Here is a 25,106-nt window from a genome sequence, read left to right on the forward strand (position 1 = left end):
AAAGCTAAGTGAAAAGGTTTAAGGAGCTGGCAAGTTTGGAAGAAGGGGTCACATTAAGAGATATGAAAGCCCTAGAGGGACAAGAGACTTAAAGACTAATTTAGTGGAAATCAATTAGGTGGGAGCATAGTGTAAATAATATTGAAATTAGCAAAAGCTACAAATGAGAGCTTTCTTGCCCCTCTTTGAGACCTGGTTTACCAGCACACCACTGGTAGTTCTGCTGCTTGTCAAACTGGTGAGACTTTGGCACTGTGTACTTTTCAATAAGAACACGCCTACATTTCTTCTGATGGAGATGTGGGGGCCAGGGAATGTGTATTCATATAGGAATTTACAACTACTTTAGTTCATTTTTGTGAGAGAACATAGAAACTGTAAATATTTATGACCAACGGCATAGCAAGACATAATAAGTCAGGCAGGTATGGAGGTTTTCTAGATCATAAAAGACTTCGTATATTGTACTACTGATTTTTTTTTTCAAGGGGACAAGAAACCAATGAAATATTTTAAAGGGAGGAGTAGAATAACCAGATTTGTAACTTTAGGAGCTCTTATGCAATACTAGAGTTAAAAAGGAAAAAAGAAAGTGTGATTCTTTTTAGATTACAAATAGATAAAAATTATAATGTCATCAAAATTCATAGTTGTGTCAGGCTCATGGAGATACCTTTTGTTTGCATTATACACACCTTGCATTATGAGCAATGCTTGGGGAAGGCAACTTGTGTTCATTCCCCAAGTATGCATGTTTCCTTTTTATCCTGGAGTATCTTTGTTAAAAAAAAGCTGATGAGACTTGCTCTAGTCATTGGGAGAATTTACTGATGATATAATATAGTCTTCTCTTTGGAAATTAGTAGAATTCCAATCCAAATTTTATTCAAAGAGAGATATTTTCCTAAAGATTATACGAATTCCATTGTTATCTCTTGCTCTTCCTAATCTTGATTCCCAACCCATCACCATCAAAGAACAAAATGAAATGTAATAAAAGTGGTAGGAATACAGCCTTTGATGCTCATCATATCCAAGGCCTATACTTAACATTCCTGGGTAGACTCCCTGGCATCAAGCCTACATTGCTCTACACAGCGGAAGTTTGGGTTCTTAACTGAGAAAGATGAGGAACAATGTACATTCTCTAAAACAAATACTTGCATCAACAGAGAAAGGAAAAAGAAACCCTTAAAGAGTTGACTGGCCATAAAGAATGGCAGAAGTTGCACAATCAAAAATTTTCTACCTGTGAGAGTTTCCTCTAATTCTGTTTGATTATTAGATTTGCTTTTGACTTGCATTATAACCCAATAGCATCATGCTTCTCCACATGTAACAAATTTAATATTCTTCAATCCATATCCGTCTGGAATTAACTTCCAGGTAATGAATATCTTTATTTTTAATTATTTCTTTTCTATTCTTTGTATTTTGAATTACTATATAGCGTTTTCTCTAATACCTGGTTACACTCTAGTAAATACTTGCTGTTACAGAATCTTTATTTTTTGTTTTCTTTTATTTTCTTTGTATTTACAATTTCAGGTATCCTATATTTTCAAAATTTGTCCTGTATAAAAGTTTCTTAATTATCAAAAACAAGGCAACACAAATCAACAAAAATGAAAGAAATACAACAAATTTCAGTGGATGTAATAACAAATATTTATATAATGAAGTAAGGGATAATATATGTGTAAAGAGTACATAATGATTGATAAGAACAGTAAGAATACCCAATAACAGTTGGAGAAATGCATCTAAAAAGATAATCCCCAAAATAAAGAATATAAATTATTTCATGTATTATTTCAATATACGTATATTGAGAACTCACTTTAGGTCAGATTCTGGGCTGAGCTCAAGGGACATAGACAAAGAATCCATTCTGCTATCACGAAACTGTTGGTGAAGCAATAATAATAACATTAAACAAATAATTACTAAATTATTTAAATGCCATCATGATATGAACTATGAAATAAGACAACAGGATCATATAGGAACATTGCCCATTAGTAAAGGTGGTACTAAGAAAGTGATAGTAAGTAAAAACTTGAAAAATGCCCAGGTGGTAGAAAACATGGAGTTGGTATAGAGCAGCAAATATGTATAATGTTTTGGGGGCAAGAATTAGCTTTGCAAGCTTTAGAGATAAAGGAAAATATAAGAGGTGATTAAAAGAAAACTGAAAAGGTAAGTGGAACACAAAGGATAAAGAAGTTATGTGTGGCAGAACGTATTTGCTCAGGTTCTTCTTTCCCTCTCTGCCTTTGCCATTATTTACTGTGAGTGGGATAAAATTCTCCCATCATTGAGCTGGGCTGTATAACTTGATTTAGTTGATGGAATGTACATAGAAGTGAGAGAAAGCAAGTTCTGACTCAAAGTCTTACGAGACCCTTCTTGACTTTCTAATGTCTACTTTGTGAAGCTATACCTTAGGTAGCCTTGGCTCCTTCAGCCTAGGACTTGGATAAAGACACCTGGATCTATTCAAAGTCTTAATTCAGCCTTGACAGCTAAGACCAGCTGAGAGCACCCAAACCACAACAAGTCTACAGATCCATGAGTATAAAATAAATTATTGTTGGAAGCTACTGAGATATGGTGGTTGTTTACTATGCAACAGGGCAGTTTCTGGCTCTTTGAAATTTATTTATTTTATTTTTTTATTTTTTTTGCGGTATGCGGGCCTCTCACTGTTGTGGCCTCTCCCGTTGCGGAGCACAGGCTCCGGACACACACTCAGCGGCCATGGCTCACGGGCCCAGCCGCTCTGCGGCATGTGGGATCTTCCCGGACCGGGGCACAAACCCGTGTCCCCTGCATCGGCAGGCGGACTCTCAACCACTGCGCCACCAGGGAAGCCCTGTAATTTATTTTTAATAAACATTTATATATTAAATTAGAAAATAGTTGCCATCTTTATTATGTTGAGTCCTTCAATCCAAGAATATGGTTGGACTTTGCAGTTGTTCATTTTTCTTTTTGAGTGCCTTGATAGTACTGAATTTTTTCATATTATCATTGTATATTTTTCAAAGTACAGCCCTAAGTATGTAATATTTAATCATGCTTGTTATTGTATTTGATATTTATATAAAACTCTTTAGTGAAACTTAGTTCAAAGAGAGAAGAAAGTTGATTTAAACAAATTTGTGTGCCTTTGAATTTTTTCCTTTGGTTTTAATTTTATATTTTTTAGACTGATGAGAAAAGCATACTTAAATTATTTGGGGAAATATTTATATACATATGGAGCAGTTAAAAGTCCAGATGAATAAACATGAATAATTTTAAACCTCTCTAGTAGTAAAAATGCAAATTTAATTAAACAATGCTATTTAGGAAAGTTTCTGGTTCATTTGGAAAGAAATGGATTGATTTAATAAAAATACTGACTGAATACATTTATTTATTACTTATACATGTATAGAAGAGGATACATTTTTTAAAAGTAACATGTCAGTTTGTATTAAGAGTTAAATAAATTTTCATACCTTTTCTCAGATGTATTGGTGTTTCAGGACCAATGTACGTTTCTCATCAGATTTATTTGCTAAGTGTCATTTCCCTCACAGGCTGTTTGCCATCCCTGGTTATCACCTTATCTCATAGCACATTTGGTTACCTTAATTGCATTTCATATGAGTGCTAGATCCCATGCATGGCTACTATGATGCCTACCATGGTGAAAGTTACAGCATAGCGAATGCCCAGTTCCTATAAAACAAGTCCCAGAATGAGCTGGCTTGAACCACTTCTGGATTCAAATAAAATAGTACACCAGAGAGCATGAGACCTGGATTCCTGGGCTTCTCTCAGAAGGAGTATCTGATATATCCTGGAAATGCAGGGAAGTTAATAGTTCATAAAACAAACATTAGTTATTAAGAGACAGGAGAAAGAAAGAACAATTCTTCTCTTTCTTTTCTCATGAATTATTTCAAGGCCTAGTGAGTGGTTCCATATGTCCTATTCAGAATGTACCATATAACCAAGATTTAGCTGTATTTTCATATGAAGTAACATATCACCCTGTATTTAGCATCACTTTTTCTCAGCATCACTTCCAATTTCTCTCATTTGCTGCCTGGGGGAGTTACACCTTAAGTTAAAACATTAGCACCTAAGTTATGCAGCAGATTTCTTTTATTCCTAGAGAACCAAGACATATATAAATTCTAAAACTATTGGATTGGCCAAAAAATTCATTTGGATTTTTCCATAAGATTTGATGGAAAAACCCGAATGAACTTTTTGGCCAACCCAATACTTCCAATTAGTATAAAAGGTATTCATGCATAAAAGACATTCTTTTAAAATAATTTGTAAAACAATTAAAAAAAATCAGAGGCATATTAAATGATCAAGGACAGGAAATACTTTCATTATTTTTCTCCATGTATTGAGATTTTTCTCATCAATAAAATGATTATACATAGATTTTGAAATAATACAATGAGGAAATTCAGTAATGTTAAGTGAAACAAGCAGAACAGAATGATTTCACAGAATGATTATTTACACAGAATGATTATTATTTATACAGAATGATTTCAAAATTAAATAAATTTAAATTTTCAGTAAAGTTTGGTGAACACACACACAAACATTAGGTTATTTTCATATATGAAAAAACTTTTGTCCCTCTTTTTATATTTTTCTTGCTCTAGTAATCAACACAATGTACATATTATTTGTAGTATACTGAGTAGTAGTTCTGTGACTTTAGAAACCCAAATCCAAACTTGCATTTGGCTAGTTATGTTATATGAGGAATAACCATGTGGTGAAACACTTTGAAATCAACCTCTGAAAGTTTTGGGTAAAATTCTAAACATTGTATAAAAATGCAAAAGAATACAGTGTTCAACAGGCATGAAAACAGCTTTGTTCTATAAACTGGAACAAGCCTTCAAGGCTCAGAAACCAGGCATCTTTACCATGATTTAGAATATGAACCAATTTATAAAATGCAACAAACTATAAAGCCATAAACATTAATCTTCAGAATGAAAGCCCAGAGTACACCAAAGTAAGAATAAATATATAGCAGTATAAAGTATAAAGGTTTAGAAATATAAGGCTTAAAGATAGTAGTTTATGTATTACTTTAATTTCCTCCATAAAAAGACTAGTATTCCTTTAATTTTAATATTAAATAAAAAATATAACATTCCTTATAACTAAATTTAAAAACTCATTAAGTACAAAAACATATTTGTACTTAGACACTCAATATTCTTTTTTATTTCACCATGCCCATATTTATATTGCTATATTTCTCAGTAGATTATAAATATTGTCAAGATTGGTGTATTTGGCTGTTATGGAAAAGATTATGTGTGATTGAAAATCCTCACATTGAGATTTACTGGAAATAATCTTTTGTTTTGTAATGGTGGTTGTTACTTTCAAGATTTGTTAGGTTTTGTATTGTTGAGGATTTTTTATTGCTTGCCTTTTCAATAAGCAGATCCATTTTTCTTTCCTTAACTTGTACAGTGGCCACTTAGTATAAGGGCTGCTATTTAAAACAGAGTCACATCTAAAAACCCAGCAATCAGGCAATAATGAAATAAAATTTGTAGGATACCAAATATGTGCCTCCTCTCTTCTTCCTCTCTCCCTCTGTTTCTCTCTCTCTCTCATAAGCATAATGATTGAAATGTCCAAGTTACTTACTCACTTTTTGTATTGAGCAAAATTGAGAAAAAATAATGCTTCTATTATCCTTCTAAGAATGCTCCTTAACTCCTACGGCTGGGCCTAAAGCAGATATCAAGAAATGTGTATTTGGGCTTCCCTGGTGGCGCAGTGGTTGAGAGTCCACCTGCCGATGCAGGGGACATGGGTTCGTGCCCCGCTCCGGGAAGATCCCCCGTGCCGCGGAGCGGCTTGGCCCGTGCGCCATGGACGCTGAGCCTGCGCATCTGGAACCTGTGCTCCGCAACGGGAGAGACCACAACAGTGGGAGGCCCGCACACCGTAAAAAAAAAAAAAAAAGAAAGAAAGAAATGTGTATTTTCCACTCTGTGACGAGTGATGCCATTGATGGGATGCTGTTTTTTTTTTTAGGAGAAAGGAAGAGGGAAATAATAGAAACAAGCCCTCTTAATTGTACTTATTTGTCTTATATTGCAGTTTTTGACAACTTGCCGTAATAGGTCTGTACACTAAAACTTTACATATAATTATTTTGTTACCACTTTACCCTGTAAAGACCTTGATACTTCAAAAATGCATCTACATTCATATCCCACTGAATCATATTATGGTCATCAATAAACAATAAATTTATCTGGTTTGCTTTGTGATCTGAGTTTAAAGTAACAAAATACCTCAAATATAACTTTTATTAAAGTTTCTTACTCACTTTTTTGTTTGCTTCCCTAAACTACACTTTCCTTGAGAGAAGAAACTGCATTTTATTTATGTTTTTATTAAGAGTCAGTGTCCCATTCTCTGTAAATAGCCAGTAGATCATTACTGGAAAAATGAATGAATTTACCACTTGAAAGACTGTGAGGAAATGGATCAAAAATTGCGTAAGCCTGATAGAGTAGGAAGAATTACATGAGCAGATCATGGGAGATTACCTATGAAAGTAAAAAAAAAAAAACAATAATGGTGAGGAGAAAGATTAAGAAACATAAAGAAACCACTGAATATTTTAGAATTAAAAAAAAAGAGATAAGGAATACAAAGCAGAGAATGGGTGACCAACAAGCAAATGCTATCTTCTTTGCAAATTAGTCTAATTCTGTTTAAGATGAATTCAGGATAGAAGGATACAATAATGATAAATAGTTTGCATATATATCAACGTTTTAATTCAGAAACTGCTTCCTTTCTCTCATCTCCAACTGAGTACATCCATATTTGTACTCAAAAATGTATCTGGGGCTACAGGTAGAGACCAAAAGGGAGGTCAAGTCATGGGGGTTCTTGCTCATGTTCCCAAAGCAAATGAAGCAAATCTTATTTTATCTACATTAAATATTAATTTAAGGCAGAAATTTTATTTTAGAAAGGACAAAGGACACTGTATGGTAAAAAATGTTAGAAAACCACTGAACCTGAAGTTTCTTTTATTTCTAACATTCAAACTAAAACTGATTTTTTTTCAATGCTTTCATAGGAAGCTTGTGTCTTTTATATTAATTGCAGTAGGATTGAGCTATACATATTCTGAGAAGAAAATGAAAGCTTTGATTTCCACAGGGTAGATTAATATTCCAAACTCACAGAAATTTGCTTTCTCTACTTGTAATGAAACAGCCTCTTCCTACTTCTATTCAAAAACTTCAGTTATTATTTCACACCCTGCCTCTGAGAGAGAGAAAACCATACCTTTCCCTATTGATTTCACCACTTAAGACACTGACTCCTAGTGAGGTTAGGTAACTTACTAAGGATCATATCAAGAGTCAAAATTACAGCAGGAATTCCTGGTCAGCCATCTTTTGTTTTCTCTGTCAGCCTGAATCCTCCCTCACTCATGAGCAAAGCCCAAGTGTATTACAAACTCCATCTGTTCCTCAAATTTACTTTTTAGCAGCAGGAGTTATATGCTAAATTCATGGTGGCATCCTTAAGGAAACTGAAACCCTGGAGTAGAAAGCAAAATTCAGCAACTGAAAAGCAAATCAACTAAATTAAACATTTTAAACAAAACACCAATATAACTACTTATGCTGCATTTGTAGAGAGGTCTCTAGGATCCCTTACAAGTTGTAATTAACTGTAAGAATATTTGGTCAGCATCTACCAAGAAAGTTGAATCCCTTTAGTTATAATTTAATGTAGGATTAGATAGGCACCATGTATTTTCAGGTTAGAAACAGCTATATTTGTTCAATAGGGTTTATTCTACATCAGATGGTGTATTGATTGATGTTCAGAATGAGTTACGTCTACTCTGCTACATTTATGCTATCTTACCCTAGTAAGAAAGTAAGTTCATTCTTTTGCACTTTACAGTTAACATCAGATATAATAAATAACAGAACATGAATATAAGGGGAAAACAATCAAATGCCTAACAACCACAGAGTCTCCCTTCTTTAGATTGTAAGTTGAATTCAGAGGACCCAGTTGCTATCTTAAGTCTCAACTTTCCAATGCTTAGTCACATGTATCAAATCGAATATGATGTCTGGTGCTGATTAAGGAGCTACTCAACTAGTGGTACTTATGGGATTTCTGGCTTGTCACAACAATAGGAGGTCTTATTAGAGAGGAAATATGCTGGTATCTGTGATTGTGGATGTCAGCACATGAAAACATCCATCTTTTTTGACCATCTTTTTCTCAGAATATTTATGTCACTTCAGGGAGAATTTTTAACATAATTCTACTGATTACATTACTATTACTGTATCACTGATAATAATAAAAAAGGTTAAAGTGAATATAGTCCAAAATAGTGTAATTCAGCTATTGATTAAGGTCAATGAGTCACCAATGACTATATCTTGCCAAAACAATGAGCAATTTTTGTCCTCTTCTTACGTAAATTACCAACTGCCTATCAATAACTGACCACTCCCTCTTTCTGTGAATGCTGTGTTCCCTAGTTTTCTACAATGTCGCAATAGCCCAATTTCTTCTGATTCAATCTCTATTTCATGTGTTTCTTTACTGTCCCTCACCTCACTACCAAATATGTAAATATTAGTGTGTCCTTTGCTTGCTTGGACTGTGCCCTGAGTTCCAGACTAGTATAGCCAAGAGTCAATTTATACTACAGAGATGTGGAACAAGCATCTTAACCTTTCATTTCTTGATTCTTTCCATCCCTCACCCATACTTTACCCTCAGATGGGCAACACCTGATTATCTAGGTCAAGAATCTAGGAATTGCTCTGCTTTATTCTTTACACTCCTTATTCAACATGTAAGTCCTGTTGGCTCAGTGTCTAAAATATATTGTGAATCAGATCCTTTACTCTCTTTTTCTAAAATCTTTATTGGAGTATAATTGCTTTACAATGGTGTGTTAGTTTCTGCTCTATAACAAAGTGAATCAGTTATACATATACATATATCCCCATATCTCCTCCCTCTTGCATCTCCCTCCCACCCTCCCTATCCCACCCCTCTAGGTGGGCACAAAGCACCTAGCTGATCTCCCTCTGCTATGTGGCTTGCTCCCCACTAGCTATTTTACATTTGGGAGTGTATATACGCCCATGCCACTCTCTCACTTTGTGCCAGCTTACCCTTCCCCCTACCGATGTCCTGAAGTCCATTCTCTATGTCTATGTCTTTATTCCTGTCCTGTCCCTAGGTTCTTCAGAACAACTTTTTTTTTTCCTTTTAGATTCCATATATATGTGTTAGCATACAGTATTTGTTTTTCTCTTTCTGACTTACTTCACTCTGTATGACAGACTATAGGTCCATCCACCTCACTACAAATAACTCAATTTCGTTTCTTTTTATGGCTGAGTAATATTCCATTGTATTAATGGGCTACATCGTCTTTATCCACTCATCTGCTGGTGGACACTTAAGTTGCTTCCATGTCCTGGCTATTGTAAATAGAGCTGCAATGAACATTGCAGCTCTTTTAGAAATCTGCTTTTCTCAGGGTATATGTCCAGTAGTGGGACTGCTAGGTCGTATGGTATTTCTATTTTTAGTTTTTTAAGGAACCTCCAAACTGTTCTCCATAGTGGCTGTATCAATTTACATTCCCACCAACAGTGCAAGAGTGTTCCCTTTTCTCCACACCCTCTCCAGCATTTATTGTTTGTAGATTTTTTTGGTGATGGCCATTCTGACTGGTGTGAGGTGATACCTCATTGTAGTTTTGATTTGCATTTCTCTAGTGATTAGTGATGTTGAGCATTCTTTCATGTGTGTTTTGGCAATCTGTATATCTTCTTTGGAGAAATGTCTATTTAGGACTTCTGACCATTTTTGGATTGGGTGGTTTGTTATTTTGATATTGAGCTGCATGAGCTGCTTGTAAATTTTGGAGATTAATCCTTTGTCAGTTGCTTCATTTGCAAATATTTTCTCCCATTCTGAGGGTTGTCTTTTTGTCTTGTTTATAGTTTCTTTTGCTGTGCAAAAGCTTTTAACTTTCATCAGGTCCCATGTGTTTATTTTTGTTTTTATTTCCATTTCTGTAAGAGGTGGATCAAAAAGGATATTGCTGTGATTTATGTCATAGACTGTTCTGCCTATGTTTTCCTCTAAGAGTTTGATAGTGTCTGGCCTTACATTTAGGTCTTTAATCCATTTTGAGCTTATTTTTGTGTATGGTGTTGGGGAGTGTTCTAATTTCATTCTTTTACATGTAGCTGTCCAATTTTCCCAGCACCACTTATTGAAGAGGCTGTCTTTTCTCCATTGTATATTCTTGCCTTCTTTATCAAAAATAAGGTGACCATATGTGTGTGGGTTTATCTCTGGGCTTTCCATCCTGTTCCAGTGATCTATATTTCTGTTTTTGTGCCAGTACCATACTGCCTTGATTACTGTAGCTTTGTAGTATAGTCTGAAGTCCAGGAGCCTGATTCCTCCAGCTCCATTTTTCTTTCTCAAGATTTCTTTGGTTATTCGTCAGATCCCTTACTCAAATGCTACAACCATGTTCTAGCTACCATCAGCTCTCTCCTGAACTACTTACTGCAGAAGTCTCTGTACTGAACTCCTTGACTCCACTCTAGCCCTCACACAATTCAACTTCCACTAAACCATATAAATCATATTTCACTGCTCAAATGAAAACAAAATCCAGAAACTTGCACAAGCCTCTTAGATAGCCTGATCCACCAGAGGGCAGGCAGCAGAAGCAAGAACTACAATCCTGCAGCCTGTGGAACAAAAACCACATTCACAGAAAGACAGACAAGATGAAAAGGCAGAGGGCTACGTACCAGATGAAGGAACAAGATAAAACCCCAGGAAAACAACTAAATGAAGTAGAGATAGGCAACCTTCCAGAAAAAGAATTCAGAATAATGATAGTGAAGATGATCCAGGACCTCGGAAAAAGAATGGAGGCAAAGATTGAGAAGATGCAAGAAATGTTTAACAAAGATCTAGAAGAATTAAAGAACAAACAAACAGAGATGAACAATACAATAACTGAAATGAAAACTAAACTAGAAGGAATCAATAGCAGAATAACTGAGGCAGAAGAACGGATAAGTGACCTGCAAGACAGAATGGTGGAATTCACTGCTGTGGAACAGAATAAAGAAAAAAGAATGAAAAGAAATGAAGACAGCCCAAGAGACCTCTGGGACAACATTAAACGCAACAACATTCACATTATAGGGGTCCCAGAAGGAGAAAAGAGAGAGAAAGGACCCGAGAAAATATTTGAAGAGATTATAGTTGAAAACTTCCCTAACATGGGAAAGGAAATAGCCACCCAAGTCCAGGAAGTGCAGAGAGTCTCATACAGGATAAACCAAAGGAGAAACATGCCAAGACACATAATAATCAAATTGGCAAAAATTAAAGACAAAGAAAACTAATTGAAAGCAGCAAGGGAAAAACAACAAATAACATACAAGGGAACTCCCATAAGGTTAACAGCTGATTTCTCAGCAGAAACTCTACAAGCCAGAAGGGAGCCATGATATACTTAAAGTGATGAAAGGGAAGAACCTACAGCCAAGATTACTCTACCCAGCAAGGATCTCATTCAGATTCGACAGAGAAATCAAAAGTTTTACAGACAAGCAAAAGCTAAGAGAACTCAGCACCACCAAACCAGCTCTACAACAAATGCTAAAGGAACTTCTCTAAGTGGGAAACACAAGAGAAGAAAAGGACCTACAAAAACAAACCCAAAACAATTGAGAAAATGGTCATAGGAACATACATATCAATAATTACCTTAAACGTGAATGGATTAAATGCTCCAACCAAAAGACACAGGTTTGCTGAATGGATACAAAAACAGGACTCATATATATGCTGTCTACAAGAGACCCACTTCAGACCTAGGGACACATACAGACTGAAAGCGAGGGGATGGAAAAATATTCCATGCAAATGGAAATCAAAAGAAAACTAGGGTAGCAATACTCATATCAGATAAAATAGACTTTAAAATAAAGAATGTTACAAGAGACAAGGAAGGACACTACATAATGATCAAGGGATCAATCCAAGAAGAAGATATAACAATGATAAATATATATACACCCAACATAGGAGCACCTCAATACCTAAGGCAACTGCTAACAGCTATAAGAGAGGAAATCGACAGTAACACAATAATAGTGGGGGACTTTAACACCTCACTTACACCAATGGACAGATCATCCAAACAGAAAGTTAATAAGGAAACATAAGCTTTAAATGACACAATAGACTAGACAGATTTGATATTTATAGGACGTTCTATCCAAAAACAGCAGATTACACTTTCTTCTCAAGTATGCACGGAACATTCTCCAGGATAGATCACATCTTGGGTCACAAATCAAGCCTCAGTAAATTTAAGAAAACTGGAATGTTACCAAGCATCTTTTCTGACCACAACGCTATGAGATTAGAAATCAATTCCAGGGGGAAAAAACGTGAAAAACACAGACACATGGAGGCTAAACAATATGTTACTAAATAACCAAGAGATCACTGAAGAAATCAAAGAGGAAATCAAAAAATACCTAAAGACAAATGACAATGAAAACACGGTGATCCAAAACCTATGGGATGCGACAAAAGCAGTTCTAAGAGGGAAGTTTATAGCTATACAAGCCTACCTCAAGAAACAAGAGAAATCTCAAATAAACAATCTAACCTTACACCGAAAGGAACTAGAGAAAGAAGAAGAAACAAAGTCAGCAGAAGGACACTCTTTCACATAAATCACAGCAAGATCCTTTTTGATCCACCTCCTACAGTAAAGGAAATAAAAACAAAAATAAACAAATGGGACCTAATGAAACTTAAAAGCTTTTGCACCGCAAAGGAAACCATACACAAGACGAAAAGACAGCCCTCAGAATGGGAGAAAGTATTTGCAAAAGAATCAATGGACAAAGGATTAATCTCCAAAATATATAAACAGCTCATGCAGCTCAATATTAAAAGAACAAACAACCCAATCCAAAAATGGGCAGAAGACCTAAACAGACATTTCTCCAAAGAAGACATACAGATGGCCAAGAGGCACATGAAAAGCTGCTCAACATCACTAATTATTAGAGAAATGCAAATCAGAACTACAATGAGGTATCACCTCACACCAGTTGGAATGGGCATCATCAGAAAATGTACAAACAACAAATGCTGGAGAGGGTGTGGAGAAAAGGGAACCCTCTTGCACTTTTGGTGGGAATGTAAATTGATACAGCCTCTCTGGAGAACAGTTCCTTAAAAAACTAAAAATAGAACTACCATAGGACCCAGCAATCCCACTACTGGGCATATACCCAGAGTAAACCATAATTCAAAAAGACACATGCACCCCAATGCTCACTGCAGCACTATTTACAATAGCCAGGTCATGGAAGCAACCTAAATGCCCATCGACAGACGAATAGATAAAGAAGATATGGTACATATACAGAATGGAATGCTACTCAGCCATAAAAAGGAACAAAATTGGGTCATTTGTAGGGATGTGGATGGATCTAGAGACTGTCATACAGAGTGAAGTAAGTCAGAAAGAGAAAAACAAATATCATATATTAACGCGTACATGTGGAACCTAGAAAAATGGTACAGATGAACCGGTTTGCAGGGCAGAAATAGAGACACAGATGTAGAGAACAAACATATGGACACCAAGGGGGGAAAGCGGTGGGGGGGAGGGGTGGTGGTGGTGGGATGAATTGGGAGACTGGGATTGACATGTATACACTGATGTGTATAAAATGGATGACTACTAAGAACCTGCTGTATAAAAAAATAAAATAAAATGCAACAATTAAAAAAAAAAAAAAAACAAAATCCAGTGGTTCTGCTACAATTTGAATAAAATTGAAATTATCTATCATGTTTTAGAAGGTCCTCCATTAAGTACTCTTTGATCCTCTAAGGTAGAGCTCAGCTGGCCTTCTTTTTATCTCTGAAAATGACCAAGCACATTTTTTTGTTATAGACTTTGCCCTTTATATATCTATTTCTTGGAAACCTCCAACACTTCTCACCCAGGTCTTTGTATGGCTGCTTTCTTCTCATTATTCTGGTCTCAACTCAAATATCAAGAAATCCTTCACTGATGATCCCGCTAAAGCAGACCACAGGCATTCTCTTTCACATCACGCTATTTTACACGCTTCAGATCACCTACCATTAATTTTTGTTTCTATGTTTTTGGATGTTTACCCCTAGTAACATGACATGCTTCACCACTGTATTCCTAGGTTCTGGAACATAAATATATGTTGGCTGAATGAATATAAAAAAGGTGAAAATAAATTCTGAAAATTATATTTCAAGACCACTCCTACTATTATCAAATGACCTAGCATGTTTCAATCCTGCACTGCTCATTGTACTAGAGTAAGTAAAAGATTCTAAGCATCTGCTCCACAGTTTATTCTGCTCTCAAACTAGCAGTTGACCAATAAAACAAAACAAAACAAAACAAAACAGCTGGAGGTGACACTTTTAGCAATCCCGAGGCAGATCCATTCCCATTACATTAAGCTCAGGAGGTATAAGTCAGCCCAAGGACATCTCTGAACAGGTCAGTTTCAAAAATTTCTGCTTCAAGGTATGAAGTTCTGAAAGAATAACTAGTCACTCAGTATCCTGGTATAAGAGTATAATCTAGATTTGAACTGACTATTTTGATTAAAGCACTTTGATTCCTAGACCCAAAACAGGTTTTAGCAAAAAGACAAATGGGATGCTAAGTTAAAGGTTATGCCTTACTTCAAACTGCATATAACCGCTGGATAAGAAAGCTAATTATTTTGTTTATTTGGGGGCTGTTATTCACTTTAGCTTGCTAAGCATTGCTCAATGAAAAATTGCATGAGATAACTGTGGTGAATATAAAAGATTTAAGAGATAAAAGACAGAATTCAGGTAGTTAAAAGACCTGGGTTCAAGTCACTTGAGTAATGTTGAGCAAATAATTTCACCTAGAGATCTACACTGTTAAATGTCACCATGTGTTTTAAATCCATTTTGTTCCCCCCTACAGAGTAACTCATCATCTCCTAAAGAATTCCAATTCTGCCTTTGAACAGCTCTAACCCATAGAATGTGCTCTGGGCAATTTTATGATCATAATATGAGGAATTTAAACTATAAACTACCTAGGTTTCTTCCAGTATAAACACCTATAAGGGATCTCCTTTAGTATTCTACTCCTTATGTTATGAAAGCATAATTTCATTCAATGTGAAAAGGATTACTGCTAAGGAAAATAATGAATTTTAAAATATAAGTTTAAGCCAAAAATACCTAGGAAAAATCTCATCTTGGCTACTTTGTATTATGGGATACTCTGAAGTACAGATTTTTAATTTTTTTTCTTTATTTTAGTGCTTTTTGCATTATAAGAGCAATCCATGATCATTGCAAAAAGTGAAGCAATACTAAGATGCATCAAAATTTTCTTTGTGGTCAAATATGAAATCAACTATTTTAATTTTTATTGAAATATAGTTGACATATAATATTATGTTAGTTTCAGGTGCCCTACACTGTAATTTGACATTTGAATATGTTAGTATATGAACACCATGATAAGTCTAGTAAACATATCTCCATACAAAGTTATTACAATATTATTGACCATATACTTTATGCTGTATATTACCATTCCGTGGCTTACTTATTTTATAAATGGAGGTTTGTACCTCTCAATCCCCCTATACCTAGTTTGCCCACCCCTCATCCTCCTCTCCTCTTGCAACTGCCCACTTGTTCTCTGTATATCTGGGTCTGTTTTTGGTTTTTTTGTTTCTTTTCTTAGATTCCACATATAAGTGAGAACACACAGTATTTTTCTTTCTCTTTCTGATGTATTTCACTAAGCATGATACACATTAGATTCATCCATATTGTTGCAAATGGCAAGATATCATTTTTTATGTCTGAGTAACATTCCATTTTGTGTATATGTGTGTGTATATAAAGATGTGTATATATACACATCTGTATGTCTTTGGAAAAATGTCTATCCAGGTCCTCTGCCTGGATATTGTATATTTTGGATATTAGCCCCTTATTGGATACATAATTTACAAATGATATATCTTCTCCCATTCAGTAGGCTGCCTTCTCATTTTATTGGCTTCCTTCACTGTACAAAAGCCTTTTAGTTTGATGTAGTCCCATTTGTTTATTTCTGCTTTTGTTCTGCCTGAGGAGACAAATCTAAAAAAAATACTGCTAAGATCAATGTCAAAGAGTGTACAGCCTATGTTTCCTTCTTGGAGTTTTATGATTTCAGGCATTACATTTAAGTCTTTAATTCATTTTGAGTTTATTTTTGTATATGGTATAAGAAAGTAGTACAGTTTGATTGTCTTGCATCTAGCTGTCCAGTTTTCCCACACCATTTACTGAAGAAGCTATCTTTTTGCCATTGTATATGCTTGACTCCTTTGTCATAGAGGAATTGTCCATATAAGGGTGGGTTTATTTCTGGGTTCTCTATTCTGTTCCTTTAATCTACATGTTTGTTTTTCTGCCAGTACCATACTATTTTGATGACTGTAGCTTTGAAGTATAGTTTGAAGTCAGGGAGCATGGTAACTCCAGCTTTGTTCTTCTTTTTTTCAAGATTGCTTTGGCTATTCAAGGTCTTTTGTGGTTCCATACAAATTTTAGGATTATTTGTTCTAGTTCTATGAAAAATGCTATTGGTATTTTGATAGGGATTGCACTGAATTTGAGGACTGCCTTGGCAGTATGGTTATTTAATAATATTATCCCAATCCATGAGGACAGTATATCTTTCCATTTGTTTATGCCATCTTCAATTTCTTTCATTAATGTCTGCAGTTTTCAGATTACAAGCCTTTTATTTCCTTGGTTAGATTTATTCCTAGGTACTTTATTCTTTTTGGCACAATTGTAAGTGGGATTTTTTTTTAAATTCTTTTTCTGAGAGTTTGTAATTAGTGTATAGAAACATAACAGATTTCTGTATATTAATTTTATATCCTGAAATTTTACTGAATTTGATAGTTCTAATAGTTTTATTTAGGTGTCTTTAGGATTTTCTATATATTATATCATGTCAGCTGCAGACTGTGACAGTTTTACTTCTTCCTTTCCAATTTGGATTGCTTTCATTTCTTTATCTTCTCTGATTACTGGCTAGGACATTCAATACTATGCTGAATAAAAGTGGCAAGAGTGGGCATACTTGTCTGGTTCCTGATTTTAGAAAAAATACTTTCAGCTTTTCATCATCAGGTATAATATTAGCTATGAATCTCTCATATATGGTCTTTATTATGTTGATATATGTCCTCTTTAGACCCATTTTGTTGATAGTTTTTATCATAAATTAATGTTGAATTTGCTCAAAAGCTTTTTCTGCATCTATTGAGATGATCATATGATTTTTATTCTTCAATTTATTAATGTGGTGGACACATTGATTGATCTGCAGATACAGAAACACCCTTGCATCTCTGGGATACATTCCACTAGATCATGGTGTACACTCCTTTTAATAAATTGTTGAATTTGGTTTGCTAATACTTTGTTGAGATCTTTTGCATCTATTGCTCATCAGTGAGATTAGCCTGTAATTTTCCCTTCTGTGAGTCTTTCATTTTGGTAGGAGTGTGATACTGGCCTCATAGAATGAGTTCAGATGGGTTACTTCTGCAATTTTTTGGAATAGTTTGAGAAGGATAGGTGTTAACTCTTCTCTAAATGTTTGGTACAATTCACATGTGAAGCCATTTGGTCTGGACTTTTCTTTGTGAGGAATTATTTCATTACTGGTTCAATTTCATTACTATAATTGAGCTATTCATATTTTCTATTTTTTCTTGGTTCAGTCATGGGAGATTGTACATTTCTAGGAATTGGTCCATTTCCTCTAGGTTGTCCATTTTATTTGTGTATAAATATATATAGTTATCTCTTATACACCTCTGTATTTCTGTGTGTCAGTTGGAACTTCTCTTTCCATTCTGATTTTAGTTTTTGGACTCTCACTCCTTTTTTCTTGATGTGTCTGGCTAAAGGTTTATCAATTTTTTTTATCTTTTCAAAGAATAAGCTCTTTGAAAAGAACACATTTTAAAAGAACAAGTTTCACTGACCTTTTTTTTTTGTCTCTAATTTATTTCCTCATTTTTTCTTTTCCTTTTATTTCTATTTCTTCTCTCATTGCCGTGGCTAGGACTTCCAAAACTATGTTGAATAATAGTGGTAAGAGTGGACATCCTTGTCTCATTCCTGATCTTAGAGGAAATGCTTTGTTTTTCACCATTGAGAATGATGTTTACTGTGGGTTTGTTGCATATGGCCTTTATTATGTTGAGGTAGGTTACCTCTAGGCCCACATTCTGGAGAGTTTTTATCATAAATTTTTGTTGAATTTTGTCAAAAGCTTTCTCTATATCTATTGAGATAATCATATGATTTTTATTCTTCAATTTGTTAATATGGTGTATCACATTGATTGATTTGCTTATATTGAAGAATCAATCCTTGCATCTCTGGGATAAATCCCACTTGGTCATGGTGTATGATCCTTTTAATGTGTTGTTGGATTCTGTTTGCTAGTATTTTGTTGAGGATTTTGGCATCTATATTCATCAGTGATATTGGTCTGTACTTTTCTTTTTTGAACTATCTTTGTCTGGTTTTGGTATCAGGGTGATGGTGGCCTCACAGAATGAGTTTGGGGGTGTTCCATCCTCTGAAATTTTTTGGAAGAGTTTGACAAGGATGGGTGTTAGCTCTTCTCTAAATGTTTGATAGAATTCACCTGTGAAGCCATCTGCTCCTGGACTTTTGTTTCTTGGAAGATTTTTAATCACAGTTTCAATTTCATTACATGTGATTGGTCTGTTCATATTTTCTGTTTCTTCTTGGTTCAGTCGTGGAAGGTTATACCTTTGTAAGAATTTGTCCATTTCTTCCAGGTTGTCTATTTTGTTGGCATAGAGTTGCCTGTAGTAGTCTCTTAGGATGCCTTTTATTTCTGCAGTGTCTGTTGTAACTTTTCCTTTTTCATTTCTAATTTTATTCATTTGAGTCCTCTCCCTCTTTTTCTTGATGAGTCTGGCTAATGGTTTATCAATATTGTTTATCTTCTCCAAGAACCAGCTTTTAGTTTTCTTTACCTTTGGTATTGTTTTGTTTGTTTCTATTTCATTTATTTCTGCTCTGAACTTTATGATTCCTTTCCCTCTGCTAACTTTGGATTTTGTTTGTTCTTCTTTCTCTAGTTCCTTTAGGTGTAAAGTTAGATTGTTTACTTGAGATTTTTCTTGTTTCTTGAGGTAGGCTTGTATAGCTATATACTTCCCTCTTAGAACTGCTTTTGCTGCATCCCATAGGTTTTGGATCATCGTGTTTTCATTGTCATTTGTCTCTAGGTATTTTTTGATTTCCTCTTTGATTTCTTCAGTGAACTCTTGCTTATTTAGTAACGTACTGTTTAGCCTCCATTTGTTTGGTTTTTTTACGTTTTTTCCCCTGTAATTCATTTCAAATCTCATAGCATTGTGGTCAGAAAAGGGGTTTGATATGATTTCAATTTTCTTAAATTTACTGAGGCTTGATTTGTGACCCAAGATACGATCTATCCTGGAGAATGTTCCGTGTGCACTTGAGAAGAAAGTGCAATCTGCTGTTTTGGGATGGAATGTCCTATAAATATCAATTAAATCTATCTGGTGTATTGTGTCATTTAAAGCTCCTGTTTCCTTAATTATTTTCATTTTGGATGATCTGTCCATTGGTGTAAGTGAGGTGTTAAAGTCCCCCACTATTAATGTGTTACTGTCGATTTCCTCTTTTACAGCTGTTAGCAGTTGCCTTATATATTGAGGTACTCCTATGTTGGGTGCATATATATTTATACTTGTTATATCTTCTTCTTGGATTTATCCCTTGATCATTATGTCATGTCCCCCCTTGTCTCTTGTAACATTCTTTATTTTAAAGTCTATTTTATCTGATATGAGTATAGCTACTCCAGCTTTCTTTTGATTTCCATTTGCATGGAATATCTTTTTCCATCCCCTCACTTTCAGTCTGTATGTGTCCCTAGGTCTGAAGTGGGTCTCTTGTAGACAGCATATAGATGGGTCTTGTTTTTGTATCCATTGAGCAAGCCTGTGTCTTTTGGTTGGAGCATTTAATCCATTCACGTTTAATGTAATTATCGATATGTATATTCCTATGACCATTTGTTAATTGTTTTGGGTTTGTTTTGTAAATCCTTTTCTTCTCTTGTGTTTCCCACTTAGAGAAGTTCCTTTAGCATTTGTTGTAGAGCTGGTTTGGTGGTGCTGAATTCTCTTAGCTTTTGCTTCTCTGTAAAGCTTTTGATTTCTGCATCGAATCTGAATGAGATCCTTGCTGGGTAGAGTAATCTTCATTGTAAGTTCTTCCCTTTCATTACTTTAAGTATATCATGCTACTCCCTTCTGGCTTGTAGACTTCCTGCTGAGAAATCAGCTGTTAACCTTACGGGAGTTTCTTTGTATGTTATTTCTCATTTTTCCCTTGCTGCTTTCAATAATTTTTCTTTGTCTTTAATTTTTGCCAATTTTATTACTATGTGTCTTGGCATGTTTCTCCTTGGGTTTATCCTGTATGGGACTTGCTGTGCTTCCTGGACTTGGGTGGCTATTTCCTTTCCCATGTTAGGGAAGTTTTTGACTATAATCTATTCAAATATTTTCTCTGGTCCTTTCTCTCTCTCTCTCTTCTCCTTCTGGGACCCCTATAATGCGAATGTTGTTGCATTTAATGTTGTCCCAGAGGTCTCTTAGGCTGTCTTCATTTCTTTTCATTCTTTTTTCTTTAGTCTGTTCCACAGCAGTGAATTCCACCATTTTGTCTTCCAGGTCACTTATCCATTCTTCTGCCTCAGTTATTCTGCTATTGATTCCTTCTAGTGTAGTTTTCATTTCAGTTATTGTATTGTTCATCTATGTTTGGTTGTTCTTTAATTCTTCTAGGTCTTTGTTAAACATTTCTTGCATCTTCTCGATCTTTGCCTCCATTCTTTTTCCGAGGTCCTGGATCATCTTCACTATCATTATTTTGAATTATTTTTCTGGGAGGTTGTCTATCTCCACTTCATTTAGTTGTTTTTCTGGGGTTTTATCTTGTTCCTTCATCTGGTACATAGCTGTCTGCCTTTTCATCTTGTCTATCTTTCTGTGAATGTGGTTTTTGTTCCACAGGCTGCAGGATTGTAGTTCTTCTTGTTTCTGCTGTCTGCCCTCTGGTGGATGAGGCTATCTCTATTTCCTCTTTGATCATTATTATTTCTTTTCTTCTACTGACTTGTGGTGGTTTTCCTTATTCTTCTTTTCTAGTTCCTTTAGGTGTAAGATTAGATTGTTTATTTGAGATGTTTCTTGTTTCCTGAGGTAGACCTGTATCACTGTAAACTTCCCTCTTAGAAGTGAATTTGCTGTTTCCCATAAATTTAGTACCAGTGTGTTTCCATTTTCATTTGTCTCCAGGATTTTTTTTTATTTCCTCTTTGACTTCTTCAGTGACTCATTGGTTGTTTAGTAGCATATTGTTTAGCCTCTACATGTTTGTGGATTTTTGCAGTTTTTTTTCTTGTAGTTGATTTCTAGTCTCATACCATTGTGGGCAGAAAAGATGCTTGATATGATTTCAATTTTCTTAAATTTACTGAGATTTGTTTTGTGGCCTAGCATGAAATTTGTCTTGGAGAATGTTCCTTGTGCCCTTGAAAAGAATATGTATTCTGTTGCTTTTGGATGGAACGTTTTGTGTAAATCTAATAAGTCCATGTTATCTGATGTGTCATTTAAGGCCAGTGTTTCCTTATTAATTTTCTCTCCAGGTGAACTGTCCATTGATGTAAGTGGGGTGTTAAAGCCTCTACTATTATTGTGTTACTGTCATTTTCCCCGTTTATGTTTGTTACTATTTGCTTTTTATATTTCGGTGCTTCTATGCTGGGCACATATATATTTAGAAGTGTTATATCTTCTTATTGTATTGATTCCTTTTTCATTATGTAATGTCTTTTTTTTTTTTTTTTGGTCTCTTGTTAGTCTTTGTTTTAAAGTCTCTTTTGTCTATGATATACATATTGCTACCCCAGCTTTCATTTTCATTTGTATGGAATACCTTTTTCCACCCTCTTACTTTCAGCCTGTGTATGTCTTAATTCTGAAGTGAGTCTCTTGAAGGCAGCATATTTATAGGTCTTGTCTTTTTCTCCATTCAGCCTCTATATGTCTTTTGATTGGGGCATTTATTTCATTTATATTTAAAGGAATTCTTTTTTTTTTTTTTTTGCGGTACGCAGGCCTCTCACTGTTGTGGCATCCCCTGTTGTGGAGCACAGGCTCCAGACACGCAGGCTCAGTGGTCATGGCTCACAGGCCCAGCCGTTCCACGGCATGTGGGATCTTCCCGGACCAGGGCACGAACCCGTGTCCCCTGCATCGGCAGGCGGACTCTCAACCACTGCACCACCAGGGAAGCCCCTAAAGGAATTCTTGATAGGTATGTACTGATTGCCATTTTGCTAATTATTTAGCGGGTTATTTTTACAGTTCTTTTTTATTATTTTCTTCTTCTTTTGCTCTCTTCCATTGTGATTTGATGACTATTTTCAGTGTTAAGAATTATTTTCAGTGTTTTGGATTCCTTTGGTTTTTTTTCTGTCCTTTATAGGTTTTTACTTTGTGATTACCATGAGGTTCATATATATACACATATACACATACATACATATATATTGTTCTCTTAATCATACATATATATATATATATATAATATATATGGTTATTTTAAGTTAATGATCTGTCAATTCTGAACATATTCTAACAATGCTAAATTTTTATTCTCCCCACATCTTAGCTTTATAAGTGGTTGATTGACTACCTTAACTGTATGTTTGCCTTTAACAATGAGATTTTTCCTTTTATAATTCTCTCATTTCTAGTCATAGCCTTTTCTTTTTTGTTTCCAAAAGGCCCTTTAAATTTTCTTGTAGGGCCGGTTTTGTGGTGCAGAACTCTTTTAGAGTTTACTAGTCTGTAAAACTCTTTCATCTCTCCTTTAGACGTGAAATGATAACCTTGCCGGGTAGAATATTCCTAGTTATAGATCTTTTCCTTTCACCACTTTGAATATATCATGCCACTCCCTTCTGACCTGCAAAATTTCCGCTGAAAAGTCAGCTAATGGTCTTATGGGAGTCCCCTTATACAGAACTGGTTGCTTTTCTCTTGGTGCTTTAAAAATTCTCTTCAACTTTTGCAATTTTAATTATAATATGTCTTGGTATAAACCTCTTTGTGTTCATCTTCTTTGGGACTCTTTGTGTTCCTGGACCTGGATGTCTGTTTTCTTCCCCAGGTTAAGGAACTTTTCAATTATTATTCAAGTAAGTTATCTACCCCTTTATGTCTCTCATCTCCTTCTGGGACCATTATAAAGCAAATGGTAATAGGTTTGATGTTGTCTCAGAAGTCTCTTAAATTATCCTCACTTTTTATTTATTTTTTTTCTGTTTAGCTTGGGTGGTTTCTACTACTCCATCTTCCAGATCACTGATCTGTTCCTCTATATCATCTAATCTATTATCAATTCCTTTTAGTGTATATTTAATATCAGTTATTGTATTCTTCAGCTCTTTTTGATTCTTCTTTATATTTTTCTAACTCTTCCTTAAAATTCTGACTGTGTGCATGTATTCTCCCATGTTTGGTGAGCATCTTTATGATAATTATCTTGAACTCTTCATTAGGTAGATTGCTTATCTCCACCTCGTTTAGTTCTTTTTCTGAGGTTTTATCTTGTTCCTTCATTTGGAATACATCCCTCTGTCTCCTCATTTTGCCTAACTCTTTTTGGTTATTTCTATATATTAGATTAGTTGATTATGTTTCCTGATTTTACAGAAATGGCTCGTGTAAGGGACATTCTATAGGGCCCAGCAGCATGTTGCCCTGTGTGCTCCAGAGGTGCCCCTATTTAGGCTGTGTGCACCCTTCTGTTGTGGTGGGGCTGAGTAGTGTGGGCACACTTAGGGCTAGCCCCTACCCAGCTGGCTGCAAGACAGTGTTTTGTGTGGTTGCTCTGGGCCCACTGATGGATGAAGCCAGCACTAAGAGATTAGAGGGAGAATTCCAAAATGGCACTTGCCAGTGACAGTGTCATTGCAGTAAAACAAGCTCCCCAAAATGGTTGCCACCAGCATTTCTGTCCCCAGTGGGAGTCCTAGTTGCCTCCTGCCTTTATAGAAGGTTTCCAAGATCAATAAGTTGGTCTGACCCAGAATCCTTTCAAACTAACGCCTCTGCAGTGGGATTCATATGATGTGAAATTTTGTGCATGCCCTTAAGAGCAGTCTCTGTTTCCTATAGCCCTCCAGCTGTCCTGAACATAAGCCTCAATGGTTTTCAATGCCAGACATTCTGGAGGCTTGCCTTCTTGATGAAGGACCCCCCCACCCCCACCAAGCTAGGGAGCCCAATATGGGGCCTGGACCCCTTGATCCTTTGGGAGGATCTCTATGCTTGTAATATTCCTCCTGTCTGTGGGTCACTAACCCAGGGGTATGGGTCCTGATTATACTGCATCTCTGCCCATCCTACTTGTCCTGTTGTAGCACTTTGTTTATATCTTTGGTTGTGGAAGATCTTTCCTATAAGGCTTCAGGTCACTCTCATAGATAGTTGTTCTGTAAGTAGTTGTAATTTTGTTGTGCCCATGGGAGGAGTTGGGTTCAGAGTCTTCCTACTTTGCCATCTTATGGAAACTCTGGGCTGTAGTATCAATTTTAAAAGGGATAAATTTATAATCTAAAAGATAATAATATAATTTAAACAGACCTAGAGGTGGAATTAGAAAATAAAATAGTAATAATATCCATATTTTTTTTTCTGAGTTAAAAAAGTAAAATATAACAATGTAAAATGAGTTACAGCTCATCTATCTCATTGCCAAGTCTAGTT

At 35.4% G+C, this 25,106-nt stretch overlaps 1 long non-coding RNA gene across 1 annotated transcript in view; it reads left to right on the forward strand.

Annotated features, from left to right (window-relative positions):
- The window catches only part of LOC125964351 (uncharacterized), a 69,668-nt gene extending 48,798 nt beyond the window's left edge, over positions 1–20,870 (forward strand). The window contains exon 2 of the long non-coding RNA XR_007477312.1: positions 20,396–20,870. This is a non-coding gene — a long non-coding RNA (uncharacterized LOC125964351). The remainder of the gene's footprint in view (positions 1–20,395) is intronic.
- Positions 20,871–25,106: the final 4,236 nt, after the last annotated feature.

This window comes from Orcinus orca, chromosome 4 (assembly GCF_937001465.1).
Source record: "Orcinus orca chromosome 4, mOrcOrc1.1, whole genome shotgun sequence".
Taxonomy (NCBI): domain Eukaryota; kingdom Metazoa; phylum Chordata; class Mammalia; order Artiodactyla; family Delphinidae; genus Orcinus; species Orcinus orca.